At 43.6% G+C, this 22549-nt stretch overlaps 1 long non-coding RNA gene and 1 pseudogene across 3 annotated transcripts; one reads left to right on the top strand and one right to left on the bottom strand.

The window, feature by feature from the left end:
- Positions 1–303: 303 nt before the first annotated feature.
- LOC143474476 (E3 ubiquitin-protein ligase TRIM39-like) lies at positions 304–11604 on the top strand (annotated as a pseudogene). The gene is made up of 6 exons (XR_013120782.1): positions 304–1312; positions 1710–1805; positions 1912–2145; positions 10134–10281; positions 10580–10606; positions 11057–11604. The product of XR_013120782.1 is annotated as an E3 ubiquitin-protein ligase TRIM39-like (transcript).
- Positions 4808–14670, bottom strand: LOC143474477 (uncharacterized). 2 transcript variants are annotated; one of them, XR_013120784.1, is made up of 5 exons: positions 14540–14670; positions 12719–12831; positions 9363–9614; positions 5789–5931; positions 4808–5689 (listed from the first exon to the last, which is right to left on the bottom strand). It is a non-coding gene; the product is annotated as an uncharacterized LOC143474477 (long non-coding RNA). The 2 variants fall into 2 exon arrangements; XR_013120783.1 differs by lacking the exons at positions 4808–5689; positions 5789–5931 and adding an exon at positions 7432–8149.
- Positions 14671–22549: the final 7879 nt, after the last annotated feature.

A 22549-nucleotide genomic window follows, 5' to 3' on the forward strand; every position in this document is an offset into this window, starting at 1 on the left:
GTGGTGCTGGCCTCCTCACTGTCTCCTGAAGTTCACTATAATCTCAGTGTTGATGTAGATAGGGTGGTGCTGGCCTCCTCACTGTCTCCTGAAGTTCACTATAATCTCAGTGTTGATGTAGATAGGGTGGTGCTGGCCTCTTCACTGTCTCCTGAAGTTCACTATAATCTCCTCAGTGTTGATGTAGATAGGGTGGTGCTGGCCTCCTCACTGTCTCCTGAAGTTCACTATAATCTCATTGTTGATGTAGATAGGGTGGTGCTGGCCTCCTCACTGTCTCCTGAAGTTCACTATAATCTCAGTGTTGATGTAGATAGGGTGGTGCTGGCCTCTTCACTGTCTCCTGAAGTTCACTATAATCTCAGTGTTGATGTAGATAGGGTGGTGCTGGCCTCCTCACTGTCTCCTGAAGTTCATTATAATCTCTTCAGTTTTGCTAATGTTCAGAGCTTATTTTTCTGACACCAGCTGGTCAGTGATTTCATCTAGGGTTAGGGTTCACCTAGGGTTAGGGGTTACAGCATGTCCACTAGTATGTCCACTAGCATTTCACAAGGATGACCTTCATAAATATAGATATAAAACAAAATATAAAATGACTAAAGACCACCATGTATGGTTTTTTGTAGTTTTTCCTCCTTTTCAGGGTGTGTGTGAGAGAGAAAGAGAGAGAGAGAGAGAGAGAGAGAGTGTGTGTCTGTGTGTGTGTGTTTGTCTCCTCTGTCAGGCATGGCTTCCTCCAGCAGTCTCCTGTCTGAAGATCAACTCCAGTGCTCCATCTGTCAGCATGTGTTCACTGATCCAGTCTCTACTCCATGTGGACACAACTTCTGCATGGTGTGTCTCAGAACGTGCTGGGACAACAGTTCACTTTGCCAGTGTCCAGTTTGTAATGAGGAATTCCCTTAAAGGCCTGAGCTACGTATGAACACTTTCATCTCTGCACTGGCTGCTTAGTTCAAGAAAGCATTTCTGGTGGAGTCCAGCAGCACTGCAGAACGTCTCTCCAAGAGTCAGAAGGTTCTGTGTGACTCCTGCACTGAGAACAGGCTGGAGGCTCTAAAATCTTGTCTGGACTGTGGGCTCTCCTACTGCAGAAGACACCTGGAGCTCCATAAAACTACAGCAAAGCTTAAGAAACACAAACTGAGGGACCCTGTGGAGAACCTGGAGAACTACATCTGCCAGAAACATGAGAAACCCCTGGAGATGTTCTGTAGAGACGACCAGACGTGTGTGTCAGTTCTGCACTGAGGGAGACCACAGAACTCGCACCACTGTTCCCATAGAAACTGAGAGTGGAGAGAAGAAGGTGACAGAGATGTAGAATAATTTGACTGTGAAATTAATGAATATTCATTTGAATGAGTTTGTTTTATTGTGCTTTGTCTATTTTTAAATGTGCCATATTTTGTCAATTGTGATTTTTTTCACTGCAATCAAAATTTGTCTTCCGCTTTTTACCCATCTGTGCAGTTAGAACACACACACACACACACACACACACACACACTAGTGATTACTAGGAGGCTGTGGATCACACGTGCCCAGAGCGGTGGGCAGACCTAGCCCGGCGCCCAGGGAGCAGTTGGGGTTAGGTGCCTTGCTCAAGGGCACCTCAGTCATGGCCTCAGGTCTGGGAATCGAACCCCTGACCCTCCGGTCACAAGACCAGTTCCCTACCACAGGACCATGACTATTTGCCATAGGGTAAACTGAGAATGACACAGACGGAAGTTCAGCAGATGATCCAGAACCGACTGAAGAAGATTGAGGAAATAAGAAAGTCTGTGGAAGTCAGTAAAGTGAGTGTGAACTTCATCACAGCAGTGGCCTACTGTTCATCTGGAGTATTAGTAATCCAGGCACCCTCAACATAAAATAAAATACATTACATGTATCTCCTGTTAGAAAAATACAGAGAAGGAGAAAGCAGACAGCATGGAGGTCTTTAGTTCTCTGCTGCGCTGCATTGAGAGAAGTCAGGCTGAGCTGTTTCAGGTGCTGGAGGAGAAGCAGAAAGCAGCAGAGAGGCAGGCAGGAGAGTTCATTAAAGACCTGGAGCAGGAGATCACTGAACTAAAGAGGAGAGACATTGAGCTGGATCAGATCTCCCACACTGAGGACCACATCCACCTCCTACAGGTCAGAGTCCCTCTGGTTCTCAATAACAGTGCAGCACATCACAGTGCACAGTGTTCTCCTCAGGTGGGAATGTTTGTGGATTATAAGGAGGGTCTGGTCTCCTTCTATGATGTTGAGGCCCGGTCTCATATCTACTCTTTCACTGGTCAGTCTTTCACTGAGAAGCTCTACCTTTTATTCAACCCCTGTCCTGCTGTCCACTCTGAGTGTCCAAAGTTATGTTCTCTGATGAAAGGAAGAGAAGAATGACACAGAATCCACGCTGCTTGAGGTCCAGTGTAAAGTCTCCACAGTCAGTGATGGTTTGAGGTGTCATGTCATCTGCTGGTGTTGGTCCACTGTGTTTTCTGAGGTCTAAACCATACCTGTCAAGCGTCCCGTTTTGGCCGGGACAGTCCCGTATTTTACCGCTCTGTCCCGGCGCCATCCCGTATTTTTATTTTCCCGTATTTGTTCCGTATTTTCCAGAGTTGTATAATCCAGGTTCAGAAAGTAAAAGTCCTCACCAGGATTTTGCTCAGGCTACCTGGATTGTGTTGATTCCACTCATTTTACCTGGATTGCACTAATTAGAAATCTAGCAAGCTTGAGCAAAATCCTGGTGAGGACTTTTACTTTCTGAACCTGGATTATACAACTCTGGTATTTTCAGTTTTCAATTTTAATTTTTTTTAAAGCATTCATGTGCCGCTCCAAACAGAATTCTGTCACTAGCCTCGCAAGAACTGCCACCCAGACTACTGCAGGTAGCAGTTCTCGCGAGGCTAGTGACAGAATTCTGTTTGGAGCGGCACGTGAATGCTTTAAAAAAATAAATAAATTTAAAACTCGCGGGTTTAGTGTTGACAGTGGGAGCAAACCTGGAACAACAAATAAGAGATGGATTTAACGAGAGAAGGCAGTCCTGCCTAAAAAGCTAAGCGTACGTGTAAGTACCTTGACGAATGGGACAGGGAATTTACTTTCCTAAAGTGGAGCATGAAGGGGCATAGCTGCTCATTTTGTAAGATATGTAGCTGTGATTTTAGTGCCTCTCATGGGGGAAGGAACGATGTCCGTCAGCACGAACAATCTACCAAGCACAAACGCGGGCTAAAGGCACAGAAATATGCCCAGGAGATGTCACCATTTGTAGCTAGAAATACCACTAGAAATTTTTTATTTTTTTATTCATTTGTAGTTCAAAACATATTTGGGGTGTTTTTTCTTCACTTTTTGCCACTCCAAAGATGTTTTCGTTTCTCCTACAGCCTCGATTGCGGCTATATGCAAATAACTGATTATGCAAATTAGGTGATGACGTCATATACGGGAAATGTCCCGTATTTTTAAATACTAAACTTGACAGGTATGCTCTAAACCAGGGGTCTCCAACACGTCGCTCACGAGCTACCAGTAGCTCGCCACCCCTTTCCGAGTAGCTCGCCAAAGGGCCAATGAATTACATATAAATTTGTAAACCTAATTGGTCCCATCGAGAAATCTACTTAAATTTATGTCCAATCAAAATTCACAGTTGTCCCTCCCCTTCTAACACTAAATGATTATTCGCCAATTATACAACAGTTAGTTCACAATCTGACTGGTTGAGAAGTGTTCTAACCCTGCAGATATGTGTGATAACAGCACGGTATTCTCATTCTCTGTATCACTCCGCGGACGCGTTGTCAAGTAACGGCACATATATTCACGATAACCCACTCCCTCTCGTGTTCTATTGCTCAATTAGCTGTCAATCAAAAAGTTAGGCTGCCGTCAATATTGAATAAACCAGGGGTCACCCACGTCATGAGTCGCCACGTCATGTTTTTGCTACTATTATAGATTGTCCGCGGTTGCTAGCAGTCTTCCCGCTTAGCAATTGACACTCGCACACACAACTTTCGTTCGCCGCCAACCCCCCCGGTTGCCCTCCGCAATAACTGGTATCCAAGAAGTAGCTCTCAGTTCCAAAAAGGTTGGAGACCCCTGCTCTAAACGCAGCCGTCTATCATGACGTTGTAGAGAACTTCATGCTTCCTGCTGCTGACCAACTTTATGGTGATGCAGATTTCATTTTCCAGCCACACTGCTGTAGTACATATACAGTATATATATATATATATATATATATATATATATATATATATATATATATATATATATATATATATATATATATATAGACTGATAGACTGTGCCACAGACTGATTGACTGCATGTCACGCTGCACCGCTGCAGTAATTCAGGCTATAGAGCCCCAACTAAGTAGAGTTCTGTATGTGTTCATACTTTTACTTTTCATACTTTTCAGTTGACCAGAATTTCCAAAAAAATCCTTTTTTTGTATTGGTCTTAAGTAATAAGTAATTTTTTGAGATATTGAATTTGGAGTTTTCATTAGTTGTCATTTATAATAAGAAATTAACACTTGAAATATATCAGTTGTGACGCTGGGACAGAGGCAGCAGGAGGCAGAGGTATAGGATGCTCAGGTTTATTATCCATAGAAAAACCACAACGAAAAGACTCAGGCTCAAAGGCAAAACAGTAATAACAGAAAGGTGAACACCGAAGTAAAACTCTTAAGCTGAAGTGGCAGAACTCTCCCACGTAGCGAGGCGCTGAGGCAGGTGAATGAGGCAGGTGAATGAGGCAGGTGAATGGGGCAGGTGAATGGGGCGCCCTCTGGTGGCGTCCGGGCCGACTCACCGTGACACCAGTCTGTGTGCAATGAATGAGTATAATATACAAGTTTCACTTTTTGAATGGAATTACTGAAATAAATATTTTTCATGATACTCTAATTTCTTGACCAGCCCCTGTAAATGTATTTGTGGGATTTTTGTGTGATTTCAGATGCACCGAGGACAATTTGCACATTACATATAACACAGGTTAATGCCTGCCACCTGGTGGACCAAAGTTGCAAGTGCAACAAATCATCATGGAAAAAGCTTTGAAGTAACGGGAGTGTCCAGGTGATGTCACTGGTGAAAATAAAGGGATGTGTGAGGAAGTTCGTCTCCAGTATCAGTTCCTTTCAGCAGGACACAGACTAAGGTCTGGTATTTCTGCATGTGTTTGTACAGCGTTAGGATCAGGCTTAAAGATTTCAGATTAATAGGTCAGGAAACAGCACAAAAAGGAATATTGAAGTTGAGGAGTAAATGTACAGTGGTAATATCTCAGGTTTTCTAGTATTGCAGTATTACTACTTAGACAGCTATTTTAACAGCAACTATTGTTTATGCTATTTATGATCATTAAACTGTTTAACATGTGCTTGGTCTGCCAGATGTATTAATTTAATTAGTATTATATTAATACAGAACATTCATACTTGTGAATGAGGAATTGCTATGGAAACTGTGGGTTGTGTCCTACAGTCTAAAATGATCCTGGTGTCTTTGTCTCGTCTGCCAGTCATAGCAGCCTGTAGGAAACTCCTCTCAGAACCTCAGCTGCAGCGATCTGTCCATATGTGAAGACCTTTGGCCCTGTGCTGGTTGCTCTGTTTAAGATGTCAGTCCAGATGGAGTCCAGCAGCACACCACATCATCTCCTGTCCAAGAGTAAGAAGGTACCGTGTGACTGTTGCCATGAGAACAGCGATGCTCTGAAGTCCTGTCTGGACTGTGGGGTCTCCTACTGCCACACACACCTGTTGCCTCACACAACTGCAGCAAAACTCAAGAAGCACAAACTCATCTGCCCTGTGGTCAACCTGGAGAACTACATCTGCCAGAAACATGACAGACCCCTGGAGTTGTTCTGTAGAGACGACCAGACGTGTGTGTGTCTCTTCTGCAACGAGACAGACCACAGAATTCACAACACCGTTCCTATAGAAAGAGAGAGTGGTGAGAAGAAGGTGAGACCTTCAGACAGATTTCTGTCTCACATTTCTGCATCATTACATCATTTTTAAATGTTTTATTTATTTTCTCAATGTCCTCTTCTGGATTTGTGTGGCAGGTCCAGTGGTGACTGTGTCATGTGCTTCTGTTCTGGTTGTCATGTGTTCATGTGCCACAGTCTAATTGAGTTCCTGACATTGGTCCCTGTCCTGGAGTTTGACTAATGTTGCTAACAAGGCAGTAGCCTATTTGAAACAAATAATTGAGATGGGGTAAAATGTAAATTTTGTGAGAAGTGATCATGCATATAAATCTTGTTTGATTTTGTCCCATAATAGTAAGTAATGTCTCCTGGATGACCGAACTCCTCACACTATCTCTAAGAGAAAGCCCGGATACCCTGTGGAGAAAACTAATTTCAGCCCCTATTAAATTATATATATAATGTCACAGATTGATTGACTCCATGTCCACGCCACATTGCTGCAGTAATTTAGGCAAATGGAACTAAGTACTGAGTTCTGTAATCGCATTAGTTCAACAACAACAAAAAATAGATTTAAATAACTGCAACAAAAGAGTTTGTATCATCTGTTGTATATTAAGGACCAACTGATCTTACATTTCAAAAAACAATTATAAACGCAAAATTAATTTAGTAAAATATACTAAATTACATTTTCTAGCAATGTTAAGCTACAAACATGTTGTAAAGTGTGAGTATGATATATTAAAGTTTGGAGCTAGACTGTCTAAACATTGATCTTATTCAGGCAAAGACAACCCTAAAACACAGTGTGTCTTGGACTGAGCGTTAGCATGTGAGCTATTTAACGCTCAAAAACATTTCTGCACAATAACTGAAAACTTCTATAAATAAAAGGGTAAAAAAACAAACAAACAAAAAAAAATTCTGCACATTAGCTAGTAGTTGTCTAACCTTACTATCCAAGTACACTGTGTGAACGGAATCGAGTGGAAAACGCTGCACCAAGAACATCCATATTCATAGAGGTGTAATCCTATCCCTAGAAGTGTAATCCTAACCCTAGAGGTGTAATCCTAACCCTAGAAGTGTAATCCTAACCCTAGAAGTGTAATCCTTACCCTAGAAGTGGAATCCTAACACTAGAGGTGTAATCCTAACCCTAGAGGTCTAATCCTAACCCTAGAAGTGTAATCCTAACCCCAGAAGTGTAATCCTAACCCCAGAAGTGTAATCCTTACCCCAGAAGTGTAATCCTAACACTAGAGGTGTAATCCTAACCCTAGAGGTCTAATCCTAACCCTAGAAGTGTAATCCTAACTGTAGAGGTCTAATCCTAAAATTAGGAGATTTCCTCTGCACTGGAGCACCACACACTCCCTTGCACTGCACATCTGCATGTGGAACTGATGTATTGGTGGTTTTGTATTTTTCAATAAGGACTACAGTGGCCATGGAAGATTGTGTAGATTATAGCTTTACCAGAAACTCCTTTCTTCATATCACGAATTGATAAAATTGTTATTAGTATGCAGATGCCTTGTTAACTAGCAAGCTAACTTAACATTGTTATTGCATGTGTGTGCTTGACACAATCCTGCATTTTGAGCCATTTCCATGTTGCATCAACTGTCTGAGTTTTGCAGCATGTTGCTTTACAGGTTGCTGTCCTGTTCTGTAGGGAAGATTTCAGCCACTACACTTTGTAACTCGGTTCCACGGAGGTAAAAATAACAAATGGGTTTTGGCCTCTGGTTTCCAAAGAGTGCAGCTGCTGTTCAGCAGGGGTTAGAGTTTAGGGGTTTCTGTCCCTCCAGTTCCTGGTCCAGTCTGAACCCCTCCAGTTCCTGGTCCAGTCTGAACCCCTCCAGTTCCTGGTCCAGTCTGAACCCCTCTAGTTCCTGGTCCAGTCTGAACTCCTCCAGTTCCTGGTCCAGTCTGAACCCCTCCAGTTCCTGGTCCAGTCTGAACCCCTCCAGTTCCTGGTCCAGTCTGAACTCCTCCAGTTCCTGGTCCAGTCTCTGTCCCTGCAGCTCCTGGATTGGTTCCTGGTCCAGTTTGTTCCAGTCCTTGCTTTCTATGCTCAGGCACTGCTTTATATCACCATCTCACCCACTGTTTCCTGTTTCTGACTCACTGGTGATGAAGCTGTATGTACTTCTTCACCCTGCAGACTGAGCTGGAGAAGACACAAGCAGAGGTTCAGCGGATGATCCAGGAACGAATGAAGAAGATAGAAGAGATAAATCATTCTGTAGAACTCAGTAAAGTAAGACCATGTTTATTCACAACATTTACGGCATTTTAGCAGATGCTCTTATCCAGAGCGACTTACAAAGTGCTTTGCATCTGATCACAGAATTCATCCTAGGTAATAGTACAGATAGGCCAGAATTCAAGATACCATTGAGTCAGACTACTACTAAACTACAGGAGTCAATGTCATTACCTAGTGTTTTGCAAATTAAACGTTTGCCAAGAAGCACAAATAACCATAGACAGACATACAATTTAACAACAACGGCAAGTGCTATCTGCTGAGTGAGTGCTCTGTTAAGAACTCAACAAACAAGTGAGTTTTTAGTCTACACTTGAAGATAGCAATAGACTCTGCAGTCCGAGCAGCTAATGGAAGACGGAGAATCGTCTGGAGCTTTGTCTTCCATGAGACTTTAAGCATGGAGTTTCGAGTCAAGCCAAGCGTGAGGTTCTGAGTGCTCACTGTACGGATTGGCTTTTGACCATGGACATCATGTAGGGAAGGACTAGTCCATTTTTGGCTTTGTAAGCAAGCATCAAGGTTTTATATCTGATGCGTGCTGAACTTGGGAAGATTAGGGAGATTGGACAGTAGTCCAGATTTGAGATGACTAGAGACTGCACAAGCACTTGAGTAGCTTCCTGTGAAAGGAAGGGTCATATTCTCTGTATGTTGCAGAGGAGAAATCTGCAGGATCTGGTCAGTTTTGAAACATGTGTTGAGAAGGACAACTGGTTGTCCAACGTTACACCCAGGCTTCGAGCAGTTTCTGATTGTGTTAACAAGATGTTCTGAAAGGAAACTGTGAGGTCGTTGTGTGGGTTTGGGGTTCCTGGAATGTACAGAAGCTCAGTTTTGCTAGGGTTGAGCTTCAAGTGGTGAGCAGTCATCCATGAAGCAATATCTGCCAAGCATTGCTGAGATAATGCCTAGAAACCTGGGTGTCAGAATGATGGAAGGAAAGAATTAGCTGGGTATCATCAGCATAGCAATGATAAGAGAAACCATGAGACAAAATAATGTCACCAAGGGAACGAGTATATAAAGAGAAGAGAAGAGGGCCTAGGACAGAGCCTTGGGGGACTCCAGTGGAAAGTTTACATGGTTTGGATGTAGATCCTCTCCATGTTACCTGATAGGAACAATCTTCAAGATATGACTGGAACCATTTCCAAGCAGAGCCAGTCACACCGAGGCTAGAAAGAACAGAGAGGAGGATGTTGTGGTTGACAGTGTCAAAGGCTGCAGAAAGATCTAGAAGAATTAAAACTGATGATAGCTTGTTAGCCTTGGCATCATGGAGCTTCTCGGTCACTGCTTTGAGGGCAATTTCTGTTGAGTGTGCCCGTTTGAAGCCAGTCTGATTAGGATCATGGAGTTGGTTCTGGGTGAGGAAGAGAGATAATTGGTCATAGACTGCTCGCTCCAGAGTTTTTGATAGAAAAGAAAGAAGTGATACCGGTCTGTAGTTTTTCATGTCAGAGGTGTCAAGTGCTGCACAACAATATACAGCCATTAGATTCAGTAAAGCAAGATGTACACAATGGTTTAAAAATATTTGAATTTCATCTTTTAGAAACAAATAGAGAAGGAGAAAGCAGACAACATGGAGGTCTTCAGTTCTCTGCTGCGCTGCATTGAGAAAAGTCGGGCTGAGCTCCTTCAGGTGCTGGAGGAAAAGCAGAAAGCAGCAGAGAGGCAGGCAGAAGAGTTCATTAAAGACCTGGAGCAGGAGATCACTGAACTAAAGAGGAGAGACACTGAGCTGGATCATCTCTCCCACACTGAGGACCACATCCACCTCCTACAGGTCAGAGTCCCTCTGGTTCTCCATAACAGTGCAGCACATCACAGACAGCCCTCCCCATGCTGAGGGAGTTTTCCTCTCTCCTCTCTCCTGTAGATGTATCCGTCCCTGTGTAGCCCTCCACACACCAGGGACTGGACCAACATCAGCATTAACATTCATCTGAGTGCGAAGACTCTCAGGAGATCTCTGTCTCGACTTCAGGAATCACTCAAAAAGGAAATGGAGAAACGTCCTGAGATTGGTAAGTATTTACTGATCCCATAAAGCCAGATCTGATCAGTGTGTGAGTAAACAGGGATTCTGCAAAAAGGGATTGCACAAGTCATTTAAAGCTTGTTAGAAGAATTAGATGTTTGGCATATGATGCATTTACATATTTAATTCTGATTTTAAGTCCCAAATTCCCATGTTCATCACTATAATTTATCACTTTTGGTGTTTTTTGAGTGTGCTGATGTAGTTTGTCATCCAGACATTTAATTGATCATTCTCTTAAATGTTATAGTAAGTGATATCATCCATGATTTATTTTTAAACAGAACTGAAGAGAATTCAGCCGTATGCAGGTGTGTGTCTCACTATGATCAGGAGTAGCACATGCACCAATCAGCTACAACATCAAAACCACCTTAATTTAGTATAGGTGCCTCTTACCAGCAGAACAGCTCTAGGGTTAAGGGTAAGTCAGGGGTTAGGGGTAAGTCAGGGTTTAGGCTTAAGTCAGGGGTTAGGGTTAAGTCAGGGGTTGACTCATCAGGGCATGGACTCCAACAACAGGGTGTCCTGTGGTATGTGGCACTGTAAGTTGTACAGTGGAGCCTCCATGGTTTGAATTTATTTTACAAGCACATCCCACAGACGCTTGATCATATTCATATCTGGGGAATTAGAAGCATTCAGTTTTAATGTTATGGCTGATTGGTGTATATACTAATTTAAAGAATATCTCACAAATTATCTCTACACTATTACGTTATTTACAGCTGAAGCATTTTAATTGGTCTTTTTTTCCCCAGTGGATGTGACTCTGGACCCTGAAACAGCTCATCCTGCTCTCATCCTGTCTGCTGATGGGAAACAGGTTACATATGGAGACAAACGACAGTATCTGTCAGAAAACCCAGAGAGGTTTGATGTGCACATTTATGTTCTAGGTCAGGAGGGGTTCTGCTCAGGGAGATTCTACTATGAGGTTCAGGTCAGAGGGAAGACGGGTTGGGTTTTAGGAGTGGCCAAGGAGTCAATTAAAAGGAAAGGGGACATTAAACTAGAGCCAAAGAATGGATACTGGACTGTGTGGTGCAGTAAGGAACATGAATTCAAGGCCCCAGACTCCCATGTTGTGCCCCTCCCATTGAAACAGTCTCCCAGTAAGGTGGGAGTGTTTGTGGATTATGAGGAGGGTCTGGTCTCCTTCTATGATGTTGAGGCCCGGGCTCATATCTACTCTTTGACTGGTCAGTCTTTCACTGAGAAGCTCTACCCTTTATTCAACCCATGCAACAAAGACGGGAGTAAAAACTCAGCCCCACTGGTCATAGTACCTGTTGAAACTTTTATGTGAGATTCCTTTGTCAAAGAATCCAAAGGCTACTGTCAGAACAGAAGGTTTATAAAATGCTAAATAACTGGAGCATGATTTATGAGTGCAACCTTGGTGATCCATGTTTATAATACCATCATTGATGTTAAATGTAAATCATTTTTTTCAATTACTAATTTAATAAAGAAGCATCTCAAGATTTAGGTTACGCGTTCAAACGTATGTTCAAACGATTTTATTGGCAAAGCACCCAAAAGCAGACAGAACCACACAATCAAGGTTAAAACAATTCTGTGTACATTTTCTTTTGTATGTTAGTGTACTGTAAAGTTGGTCTTAACATGAGACATAACGATTCAAATGTTTCATTCACTAATTTAAGTGCCTGCAATATGCATTTTGTAAACACATCACTGTCAGCTTGTCTTGTCTAGCCCCGCCCCCACCTGTCAAGTCTGTTTTGTTTATGTAGCCATGTGCTACCTGTCAGTCCCTCCTTGTGTTTTGTAACCCCGCCCCTCTGTAACCCCGCCCCTCGTCAGTGTGTTCAGGTGTTCCTAGTCTGGTGTATATTAATCCAGTGTTTTGTAACCCCGCCCCCATGGTTATAGAGTGTTACTAAGATACACGACATCCTACCAACAGTTGACTGAACTGTAGTTCACTGGATTCTTGGCTTCTTCTTTTCTGTAATAAAGGGTAAAGTCTCTAAGAACATACGGAGAGGACACGTTTGTGAAGGAGATCTATCATCTGAGCGAGCAGGGCTTATGCCTTTACAAAGATCAGCAGCCTGAAGGCGGAGGATATGTGATTTACGCGGCATTTTGAATCTCACACTAGGCCGTGCATGTTGGTGTAGCGGCGAGGGTCAGGCAGCCCGACGAGACGAGGGCGTTATTCACAAGCTGAGTTTTTATTAGAATAACGTTAAGTGATGACGTTCACATAAGTGCACGAAGTGCACAGTCACTACAAATAACAACAAAGACGAGCACAGGACACCGCATAAACGCACATGAAATAGAATGTCGTGGAAATTTCCTGAAAATAGATGAGGACCAATGAGCAATTCATATCAGCACTTTCTATCAATTTCTACCTGTCATGTAGGCTGTCGAGAGACACGTCTTACCTGTCTCTGTGTGTATCCAGACTCCCCCCACTCTTTGGTGGGCATAATCTGTCTTAGTGGGCCCTCATGTTCAGAATATGATAGGACAAACAAGCGATAATAGGAGCACATGCCTAGAAAAGATAAAAATTGTTTTTAAGTTGTTGGTCTTGGTATTTTTAAAATGCAATCTATCCTATCTCTTGACAGGGAGCGAGTCTCTTTTGATATGTCATGACCCAGGAAGTGCACTTTTTGTTGGCAATATTGCAATTTTTGCTTAGGGACCTTGTGGTCTTCCCGTGATAGGTGATGTAGCAATGCCACTGTGGCCCCTTTGCATGCTTCTCATGTGTTTACAGAGTATCAATGCATCTACGTAGTGCAATGCCCTCTGGAAGTTTCAGAGAGGCCAGACTGTCTCACAGCGCTGCATTGTAAATGGTGTGTGACTCACAATAGCCTTGGCTTAAGGGAGTGAATGCAAACCAGTACTGGCTAATCCTGGCTATCTGGATGCACAGGGACACTGAAAAATGCATTTGCTAGGTCCACTACACTGAACCACTATCTGAAAGAATCTGGGAGAGAATGGTGTGAGGATTGTGATGTGTTAACTGCATTGATTACGAAAAGAATTACTGCAGTAGAGTGGTTAACAGTAACCTATTCCATTGTTAGAAAAATGTCTCCACCTAAGTATTACATATAATACAGATTTGCATGGCCTCACATGATCAGTTTTCAAATGGTAGCACTAAAGTGGTGAATGAATCATATAGCATGACAGTTGCAGTAAAAATACAAAACCTTTAATTTTTAAATCTCTTTTAATGTGATAAAAAGCTAATTATTTCGAATCATTTCGACCATATGTGTATTTGTATAAATATGTAACTTAATTAAGCTGAAGGTTCTGGAAAATATTGAAAATGGACCTTGAAAGTGCCGTACATGTGCTTGAATTCCACCTTGTAAAGGTGGATGAACCCTGCAAACAGCGCTGAAGAGCGGACCGTCACCTCGACCCGCCACAGCGGAGCTCCCGCGATTGCTCCCCGCATTTTCCAGATTATAAACCACTACTTATTCCCTCACACTTTGAACCATGCTGCTTATAATGAGGTGCTGCTTTTCTGTAGATGTTTCTTCACCCATCAGGGGTGGAACAGAACGTTAATCAGGTGGTAGGACAAAGATGTAATTCAAAGAATAAAGAGCTCATTTTCATTTAGCACATGCAAGCAGCAGGCATGATGGAGAAATTTTTTCAAATGAACGTGTTGTGTCAAATTCCGACTCCCCCCGTTTGCACATGCATAAAGACGCTACAGATGATATTTGGGAGTTACAGTGACTATAACTTAGTTCATTGAGCACTTTTTAGGACAGTTTTATCCTAACTAGATATTTTGACATAATACTGCTGTAATGCTGTGAAGTCATGTGGTCAGAGGTGAACTTCAGTATAGCCAGTGTGTATTTTATTTAAAATAATTAACACCCTTGAGCCAGTGTGTCTTTGGACATAGATAATGCTGTTTGCTGTGATGGCTAATTAAAGTCTAGCTCTTATTTACGCATAGAAACGTAAATCGACAATATCATCTGTAGTGTCAGCTGTAGCGAGGGGAGTCGGAATTTGGCACAACACCGACTGAAAGCCAAATCTGTCACACGTGAAACGCTACAGGCACCGTTCGGAAACTGATCAGTTCGGTTAAATGTATTCAGCTCAGTAGATATATGCGGCTTTTAGCCCGGTGCGGCTTATAAAACATTTTTTTAACGGTATACCGTGTATGGGCTCACACCCCCGTATGAGCCCCACATCGCTCTTACCTTGTGCCCATAATGCTGCAGGAACAGATCTGAGTTCCTTTTCCTCTCTTATTATTTTTTCTCTGAGAGGGTAAGAGAGGCAGCTAAAAAAAATACCAAGGGGGTTAATCAGTTCCACTCCCCACCTGCAGATAAGGAGCCGGGTGCATCCACGCCCTCCTGCTAGGGCTGAATGTTGTGTTCCTGCCACGCAATCCCACACAATAGCAGTGAGAGCCAATCATGTTTTCTAACATCAAATTTATCAGGGCCCTCACTCACATACAATGTGCAGTGACCCCTGTGGTCTCAACATTAAATCACCTGGCAACAAACTACACACTTCACACATGAAGTGTTCCCAACACTCTCCTCCTGCACTCTGCAGCTCATAAACATACAGTGGAACTCCTGCTGATAACTGAACCCCAACACAGCTGACTCCCACTGCATAAACAACCCCTCAGGCCTGCTACTGATATTACATCCCAATTTACACATTAAATCACAACACATAACATTTAATGGACATGCAGTTGAAATGAAAAATTCATGTTCAAATGTGTTATTATTTAATTTACATCAAAGAGGTTTTTTATATATAACTGAATGGGTGGCACCACTATCAACTAAAAACTTCATTTTGGTGCCGTTTACTGTTAATGTTATTTTGGCAAGCCTTGCAGCCCTTCACTAATTTTCTATAAACATTGATCATTTAAACCAGTTACATTCCTTTTGTTGTCTTCTCCTCGTGGTCCTGTGCTGTCCCGCCTCTCCGCTGCCCGTCAGTCTCCAGAGTTTTCATTCTCCTGTTCAGTGTCTTCTTCATTTTCAGGAGAGTCTCTTGCAAAGTGTTCTGTTTTTTTCCGCGTAACAATTGCCGTCACTCCTTCCTCTTCCTCTTCCTCGGCTAGTGAGCACGTGTTGGGTGGTTTGCACCATGGTCAGCATAGCCTCTTGTTGGGTGTCATTCTGCTTCTGAATTTTCTTTTTCTCTTTCTTTGCAAGTAGTTCTTCGTGGTGCTTGGCGTGACTATGGTTTGCAGGGTTTGTTGTACCTGATACACTGGGCTCTGATGATGTCGCTGATGTCTTTTCTCATGGTCATCAAGAAGCTGTTTCTCAGGTGGGCTTCCCACAGGCTGACATCTGCTGGTCCGTTAGCCTGCTGCACTGGCACCTCAATTCCACAGTGGTCAGTGTGACTCTGGTCAGTCTCACTAGGAAGTTGCTGACGCATTCTCCATCTTCTTGTTTACAGGCAGCTATCTGGGCTGTGTTGACAGTGGCTGGATATGCAGCTTCCAGCCTTGTGACCAGGTGCCGTATCATCTCTTTGTAGGGCCCGTTTGGGTCTTCCTGTCCGGCTGCTGGATCTTCCAACTCGGGTCGGTAGAGTCGAACGTGTCTTGGTGTCCAGTCTCGGTCTGTTCAGAATCAGAATCTCTTTATTTCACCATGTAACGATGGGGTGCAGTGGGAAGGGCGAGACACGGATCCTTGCATACGCAGCCAACGTCACTGCTTTATTGAAGTTGCGTTGCGCAAAACGCGCACAGAAAACACAAACTCTCACACACACATGCAACGTGCTAACCAAAGACAACGACAAGCACACGACACTGCGCGAGCGCACATTAAATAGACAAACTACATGAGCCCCGAGTGATTAAGAGATGGGCCACAGGTGGGACGAATGAACACACGCAGACACAACCACACCCACGAGGATCCACAGACGCAGACGGCAAGATGCAGACGACGTAGACACACGCCCACAGGGAAGGGTCCGGAGCTGTTCCGTGACACACCAGGTATGTTAAACATACTAGGAATTTGTCTTGGTGAGAGCAAAACGTGTATGACATGTAACACGTTCACATTGTTGACAAACATAACTCTAAAAGAAAGTACAATAAACAATAAATAGATTCAAGAATATAGTTAAAGTACTAGAAAAAAAGAGCATTTGAGCTAAGATATATATATATATATATATATATATATATATATATATATATATATATATATATATATATATATATATATATATATATATTTGTATCAAAATATTCCTGAGGGAGGTTTATATTAAATAATGTTGAAGATGTTGCAGATGATGTTATCATTTACAGAAATAGAACTTCTGTACAGCTGTGCAAAATAGCATAGTGTGAGTGAGCAACATGTCCTGTTCAGTGCAGTTAGAACCAGTTGGTTCAGTTCAGTGGTTTGAAGACTCAGAGGAGTCCACTGTGGTTGAGGAGAGCTACAGCTCTGGGAAAGAAGCTGTTAGCATGTCGTGTTGTGCTGGTTTTGCTGGTCCTTAGTCTTCTACCAGAGGGGAGAGTCTGGAAGAGGTGATGTCCAGGATGTGAGGGGTCAGGTGTAATTTTGTGAGCGCGTTTCCTCACCCTGCTGGTGTGGATCTCCTGAAGTGTTGGCAGGTTGCATCCAATGATTCTCTCTGCTGATCTGATGATGTGCTGGAGTTTGGCTCTTTCTTGTGCTGTAGAGGAACCAAACCAGGTGGTTATGGATGAGGTGAGGATGGACTCGATGATCGCTGTATAGAACTGGATCATCAAGGTCTGTGGCAGGTCAAATTTCCTGAGCTGTCTTAAGAACATTCTCTGCTGAGCTTTCTTTGTGATGTTGGCGGTGTTCCTCTCCCACTTCAGGTCCCTGGATATGGTGGTGCCCAGGAACTTGAGTGACTCTACAGTGGAGACTGCAGAGCCATTGATGTAGAGGGGGGATACAGGGGGTGGGTTGCGTCAGAAATCCACCACCATCTCTACAGTCTTGTCTGTGTTTAGCAGCAGGTGGTTGTCGCTGCACCAGGACACCAGCTGATCACCCTCCTTTCTGTAAGCAGAGTCATCACCGTTGGCTATGAGGCCCACCAGGGTGGAATCATCTGCAAACTTCAGGAGCTTTACAGCTGGTTCCTTGGAGACACAGTCGTTGGTGTAGAGGCTGAAGAGAAGGAGTGAGAGAACACACCCATGTGGGACTCCAGTGCTGAGTGTACGAAGGTCTGAGGAGTGTTTCCCCAGCTGCACATACTGTCTCCTGACTGTTAGGAAGTGTATTATCCACTGACACATGGAGTCCGGCACGGACAGCTGGGACAGTTTGCTTTGAGGTAGCTGCGGCACAACAGTGTTGAAAGCCGAGCTAAAGTCCACAAACAGAACCCGAGCGTAGGTTCCAGGGCTGTCCAGGTGCTGAAGGATGAAGTGGAGAGTTAGGTTGACCACGTCATCAACAGATCTGTTTGCTCTGTCTGCAAACTGCAGGGGGTCCAGCAGGGGATCTGTGATGGTCTTTAGGTGGGCTAAGACCAGGCGTTTAAAGACCTTCATGACTACAGATGTCAGGGCGACAGGTCTGTAATCATTAAGTCCAGTGATGGTGGGTTTCTTGGGGACTGGAATAATGGTGGAGGTCTTGAAGCAGGCTGGAACACAACGGAGCTCCAGTGATCTGTTGAAGATGCTGGTGAAGACTGGTGCTAGTTGGTCACAGCAGTGTTTTAGGATGGACGGAGAGACTGAATCAGGTCCCGGGGCTTTCCTCACCTTCTGTCTGCTGAAGAGCCTGTGGACGTTCTGCAGGCTGATGGTGAGACAAGCTGGGGGTGGAGGTGTGAGAGCCAGCGTGGGGGAGGAGGGGGGTTGATGATGGGGTGAGAGAGTCTGCTGATTGTCTATTGTTTGAAATCTGCAGAACTTGTTCTGGTCGTTGGGGGTTTTTCTCACCTTGTAGCCAGTGAGAAGCTGAAGACTGTTCCAGGCTGACGATGGGTCGTTAGCTGTGATGTGGTTGTTCAGCTGCTCTGAGAACTTTTCTTTTTTTTTTCTTTAACCCCTTTCTCCAGTCTGTACTTGGCTTTTTTGTAGACAGCTCTGTCTCCACTCCTGAACGCGGCCTCCTTCTCTCGCCTAAGCTGTTTCAGTTCTATAGAAAACCAGGGTTTGCTGTTACTGTGTTTAACACGTGTCCTGGTTGAAATACAGCTGTCTTCACAGAAGCTTATGTATGACGTCACAGCGTCTGTGTATTCGTCCAGTCCGTCTGTCGACTCCTCAAACACAGACCAGTTTGTGTATTCGAAGCAGCCCTGCAGCTTCTCTATGTCGCCACTGGTCCACCTCTTCACTGTTTTAACGGCCGGCTTGTTGGTTTTGAGTTTCTGCCGCTACATAGGAATGAGGTGAACGAGGATGTGATCGGAGAGCCCGAATGCTTGTGTAGCATTTGTCCAGCGTGTTGCATTCACGTGTAGTGCACGCGATGTGTTGCCTGTATTTGGGCATCTCCTTCATGAGGTTAGTGCTGTTAAAGTCCCCCAGGATGATCAGCAGTGAGTCTGGATGATCTCTCTCTAGTTTCATTATCTGTTCAGATGAGTCTGGTCACCATGACAACAACAACAATTTAGACAGAAAGAAGAGAAAGAAAAGGAAAAAGATGTAATAATGTCCATCATGGTGTAGGCATCCGGTTAGGCAGGAGGTGGCTGGCCCAGGATGGATCGCTGGTCTCCTCATCTCATTATTCCTCAAGCAGGCGGGCAGCCATGTGGAGAAATGAAACGGAAAATTAGCGCTGCATGGGGACATATACAGGACAGGTGAAATTATAAACATTTCTGGAGTGTGGCAGCAATTCCGGCATTAAGGGCGTACTCACACTAGGCTCTGCGATCCGGGCCCGGGCACGGTTGCCTGCCGAAGCACGGTTCGTTTGGCTAGTGTGAGCGCTCCAACCGTGCCCGGGCCCGGATCAGTTAACCGTGCTCGGGCCCGCTTTGAAGAGGTGGGCCAGGGCACGATTCATGTGGACTCGGGCACGGTTCGCTTCTAGTGTGAGCGCTATCCGTGCCCGGGCCCGCTTGGTGCCTCGTCTGATTGGTTCATTTCGCTGGAACTCAAACATGACATCAGTGATGCGACGCTCACGTTAAACAGTCATAGCGGCAAAGCGATTAGCAGACAATCGTTGTGTTAAATGATCGATAAATCTGTGCTTGCACCGTGTTTCTGCACTCCCAAAATGACTCCAAAAATACAATAAAAAGAGAATCGTGAACTCTATAGTGTTGTGCGAGCGCGCTTTTTTTCCAAATAAAGCGGCGTTGTGATGACGTAAGCGTGCTCGGGCCGGGTTGCTGAAGCGAGTGTGAGTGCAGGCCAGAGGGGGAGTGGGGAGGGGGGATAACCGGGCCCCAGCACGGATCCAGCAAACCGTGCCTAGTGTGAGTACGCCCTAAGTTAAACTATTACAGCCTAGCTAAAAAAGGCAGAACCAGAAGGTAACATAGGCTTGGGGGCATCCTGAGACAATGGCATCCGTCCACTGCACTGTCAACAAACTTGAGTGACCTCAAGCAGTGACAGGACGACAGCACCAGCGCCCCAGTCTACCATAAAACCCTTCGTCTATGAACCCCTGGATCTGTACCTTTATCTAAGGGGGGATGTTAATTATCAAATGCTAAAATAGGTGGGTTTTCAACCTAGACTTAAAGATTGTGACTGTGTCAGAGTCCCGTACGCATTTTGGGAGGTTGTTCCAAAGCTGGGGGGCCTTATAAGGAAAGGCTCTTCCCCCTGCTGTTACCTTGTTAATTTTTGGAACTAATAAAAGACCAGCACCCTGTGATCTTAGTGGACGTGGGGGTTCATAATAGGAAATAAGTTCCTGAAGGTATTCAGGAGGAAGCCCGTGCAATGCTTTATAAGTTAATAAAAGAATTTTAAAGTCAATACGGAATTTAACTGGGAGCCAATGCAGGGCTGATAGGACTGGACTGATATGCTAAAATTTTCTAGTTCTGGTCAGAACCCTGGCTGCGGCATTTTGAACTATTTGAAGTTTATTTAAATTCCTATTTGAACATCCTGACAGTAGTGAGTTACAGTAATCTAATCTGGAGCTAACAAAGGCATGCACCAATTTTTCCGCATCATCCTGTGATAATGTATTTCTTAACTTAGAAAAGCTATCCTAGTAGTATTATCTATGTATTTATCAAATGATAGGTCAGAGTCGAGTCTGACGCCTAGGTTTTTGGCTACTGTGCCAGGTGTAATGGGGTAGTCTGCGAGATTAAGCATTAGATCTGGAATTTTCTGTTTTGAGGCCTTAGGGCCCAGGAGGAAAACTTCTGTTTTGTCCTCATTAAGTTGGAGGAAGTTTAGGGACATCCAGCATTTAATATCTCTTACACAGGCCTCAATTTTTCCTAAACTGAGTTTGTCATCAGGTTTGGCTGATATGTAAAGTTGAGTGTCATCTGCATAGCAGTGAAAATTGACACCATGTTTGTTTATAACTGTGCCCAATGGTAGCATATATAATGTAAATAATAGTGGTCCTAAAATGGAGCCTTGCGGGACCCCATATTTAACTTTTGTACGTTTAGATGGAATATTATTGAGCTCTACAAACTGATAGCGATTTGTTAGGTAAGAATAAAACCATGAAAGGGCTGTGCCTGAGACTCCAACCCAGCGTTCTAACCTTTCTAGCAAGATCCTATGATCAATTGTGTCGAAAGCTGCACTAAGATCAAGAAGCACTAACAGTGATACATAGCCTTGATCTGAAGCAAGGAGGAGATCTTTTGTTACTTTAACTAATGCTGTTTCAGTACTGTGATGGGGCCTAAAACCAGATTGGAATTTTTCAAATATGTGATTCCTATGCAGATATAGGCATAATTGCTGGGCAACAGCTTTTTCTATGATCTTAGATATAAATTATGTGTTTGAAATGGGTCTATAATTAGATAGCACAGTCGGATCAAGATTTGGTTTCTTGATCAGAGGTTTAATAACTGCTAATTTACATGATTTGGGCATGTGACCTATTGTAATGGATGAGTTAACTATAGTTAGAAGTGGTTCAGTTAGCACTGGTAATACCTCTTTTAATAACTTTGAGGGAACCGAGTCTAGTGTGCAGGTAGCACAATTTAAGGAAGAAATTATTTTCTCTAATTCTGATTGTGGGAGTGGATGAAAAGCATCAAGTTTGTAATTTAAATCAATATCAACCAAACCAGATGACCTACCAGTTGTATTGCTAATAAAAGGTTTTATATTTTTTCTAATATTCTCTATTTTATTATCAAAGAAATCTATAAATACATTACTAGTGAGGTTTACTGGAATCTGAGGTTCTGCGCCTGCTTGATTTTTTGTAAGTTTAGAAATAGTATTAAAAAGAAATCTAGGATTGTTTTTATTTTTCTCTATCAGTGAGGCTAAGTATGCTGAGCGTGCTTTAGTGAGTGCCCGTTTGTAGTCAATAATGCTATCCTTCCAACTTTGTAGATTGCCATTTACGCTCTAATTTACGTGCTATTTGTTTTAAGTTCCTAGTTTGGTCGGTGTACCACGTGGCGAGCTTTTTAGATCTAGTCTTTTTATATTTGAGTGGAGCTACTATATCTAGAGCTGATCTGCAGGTATTCTCTTGATTGTGCGATGATCACGATTAAGTGTCTTGGCAATGTTGATTGTAGTCGTGCCTTGACATAAACACTCCACAATTTGTTGCTTCTCAGCAGCCGACACATAAGTAGTCTTGCCTTTAATTGGACACACCTGCCAAACTAATTAGCAGAGGTGTCTGCAATTGCTTTCAGTGATACAAAGAGCCCTGACACACATCACCATCAATGGGTTTAACTGGGAAAAAAAAAAAATTCTTTCCTTATCACTCCTAAACACTTTTTGCATAATAATTTGGAACACAATGTAGTTTGAGCAAGCATCACTTCTCTCCGTTCGTGGCTTCTTGTGTGCGGTGCTACAGGTGAAGCTGGTGGTGGAGGTGGTGGTGGGAAGGTAACACATTCCATTACCTGTCGTGCTTCCTCATACGGGGCCGACGGGCCTGCTGGATACGGTGGGAGCTGTAGATCTTGGGCCGGTGGTGGTGGGGGTGGCAGCATCGGGACTTGCAGCTGTTGGACTGGAATAACTGGAGTCGGTCTTGGTGGTGGCCCTATCT

Source organism: Brachyhypopomus gauderio, chromosome 14, assembly GCF_052324685.1.
Source record: "Brachyhypopomus gauderio isolate BG-103 chromosome 14, BGAUD_0.2, whole genome shotgun sequence".
Taxonomy (NCBI): Eukaryota; Metazoa; Chordata; class Actinopteri; order Gymnotiformes; family Hypopomidae; genus Brachyhypopomus; species Brachyhypopomus gauderio.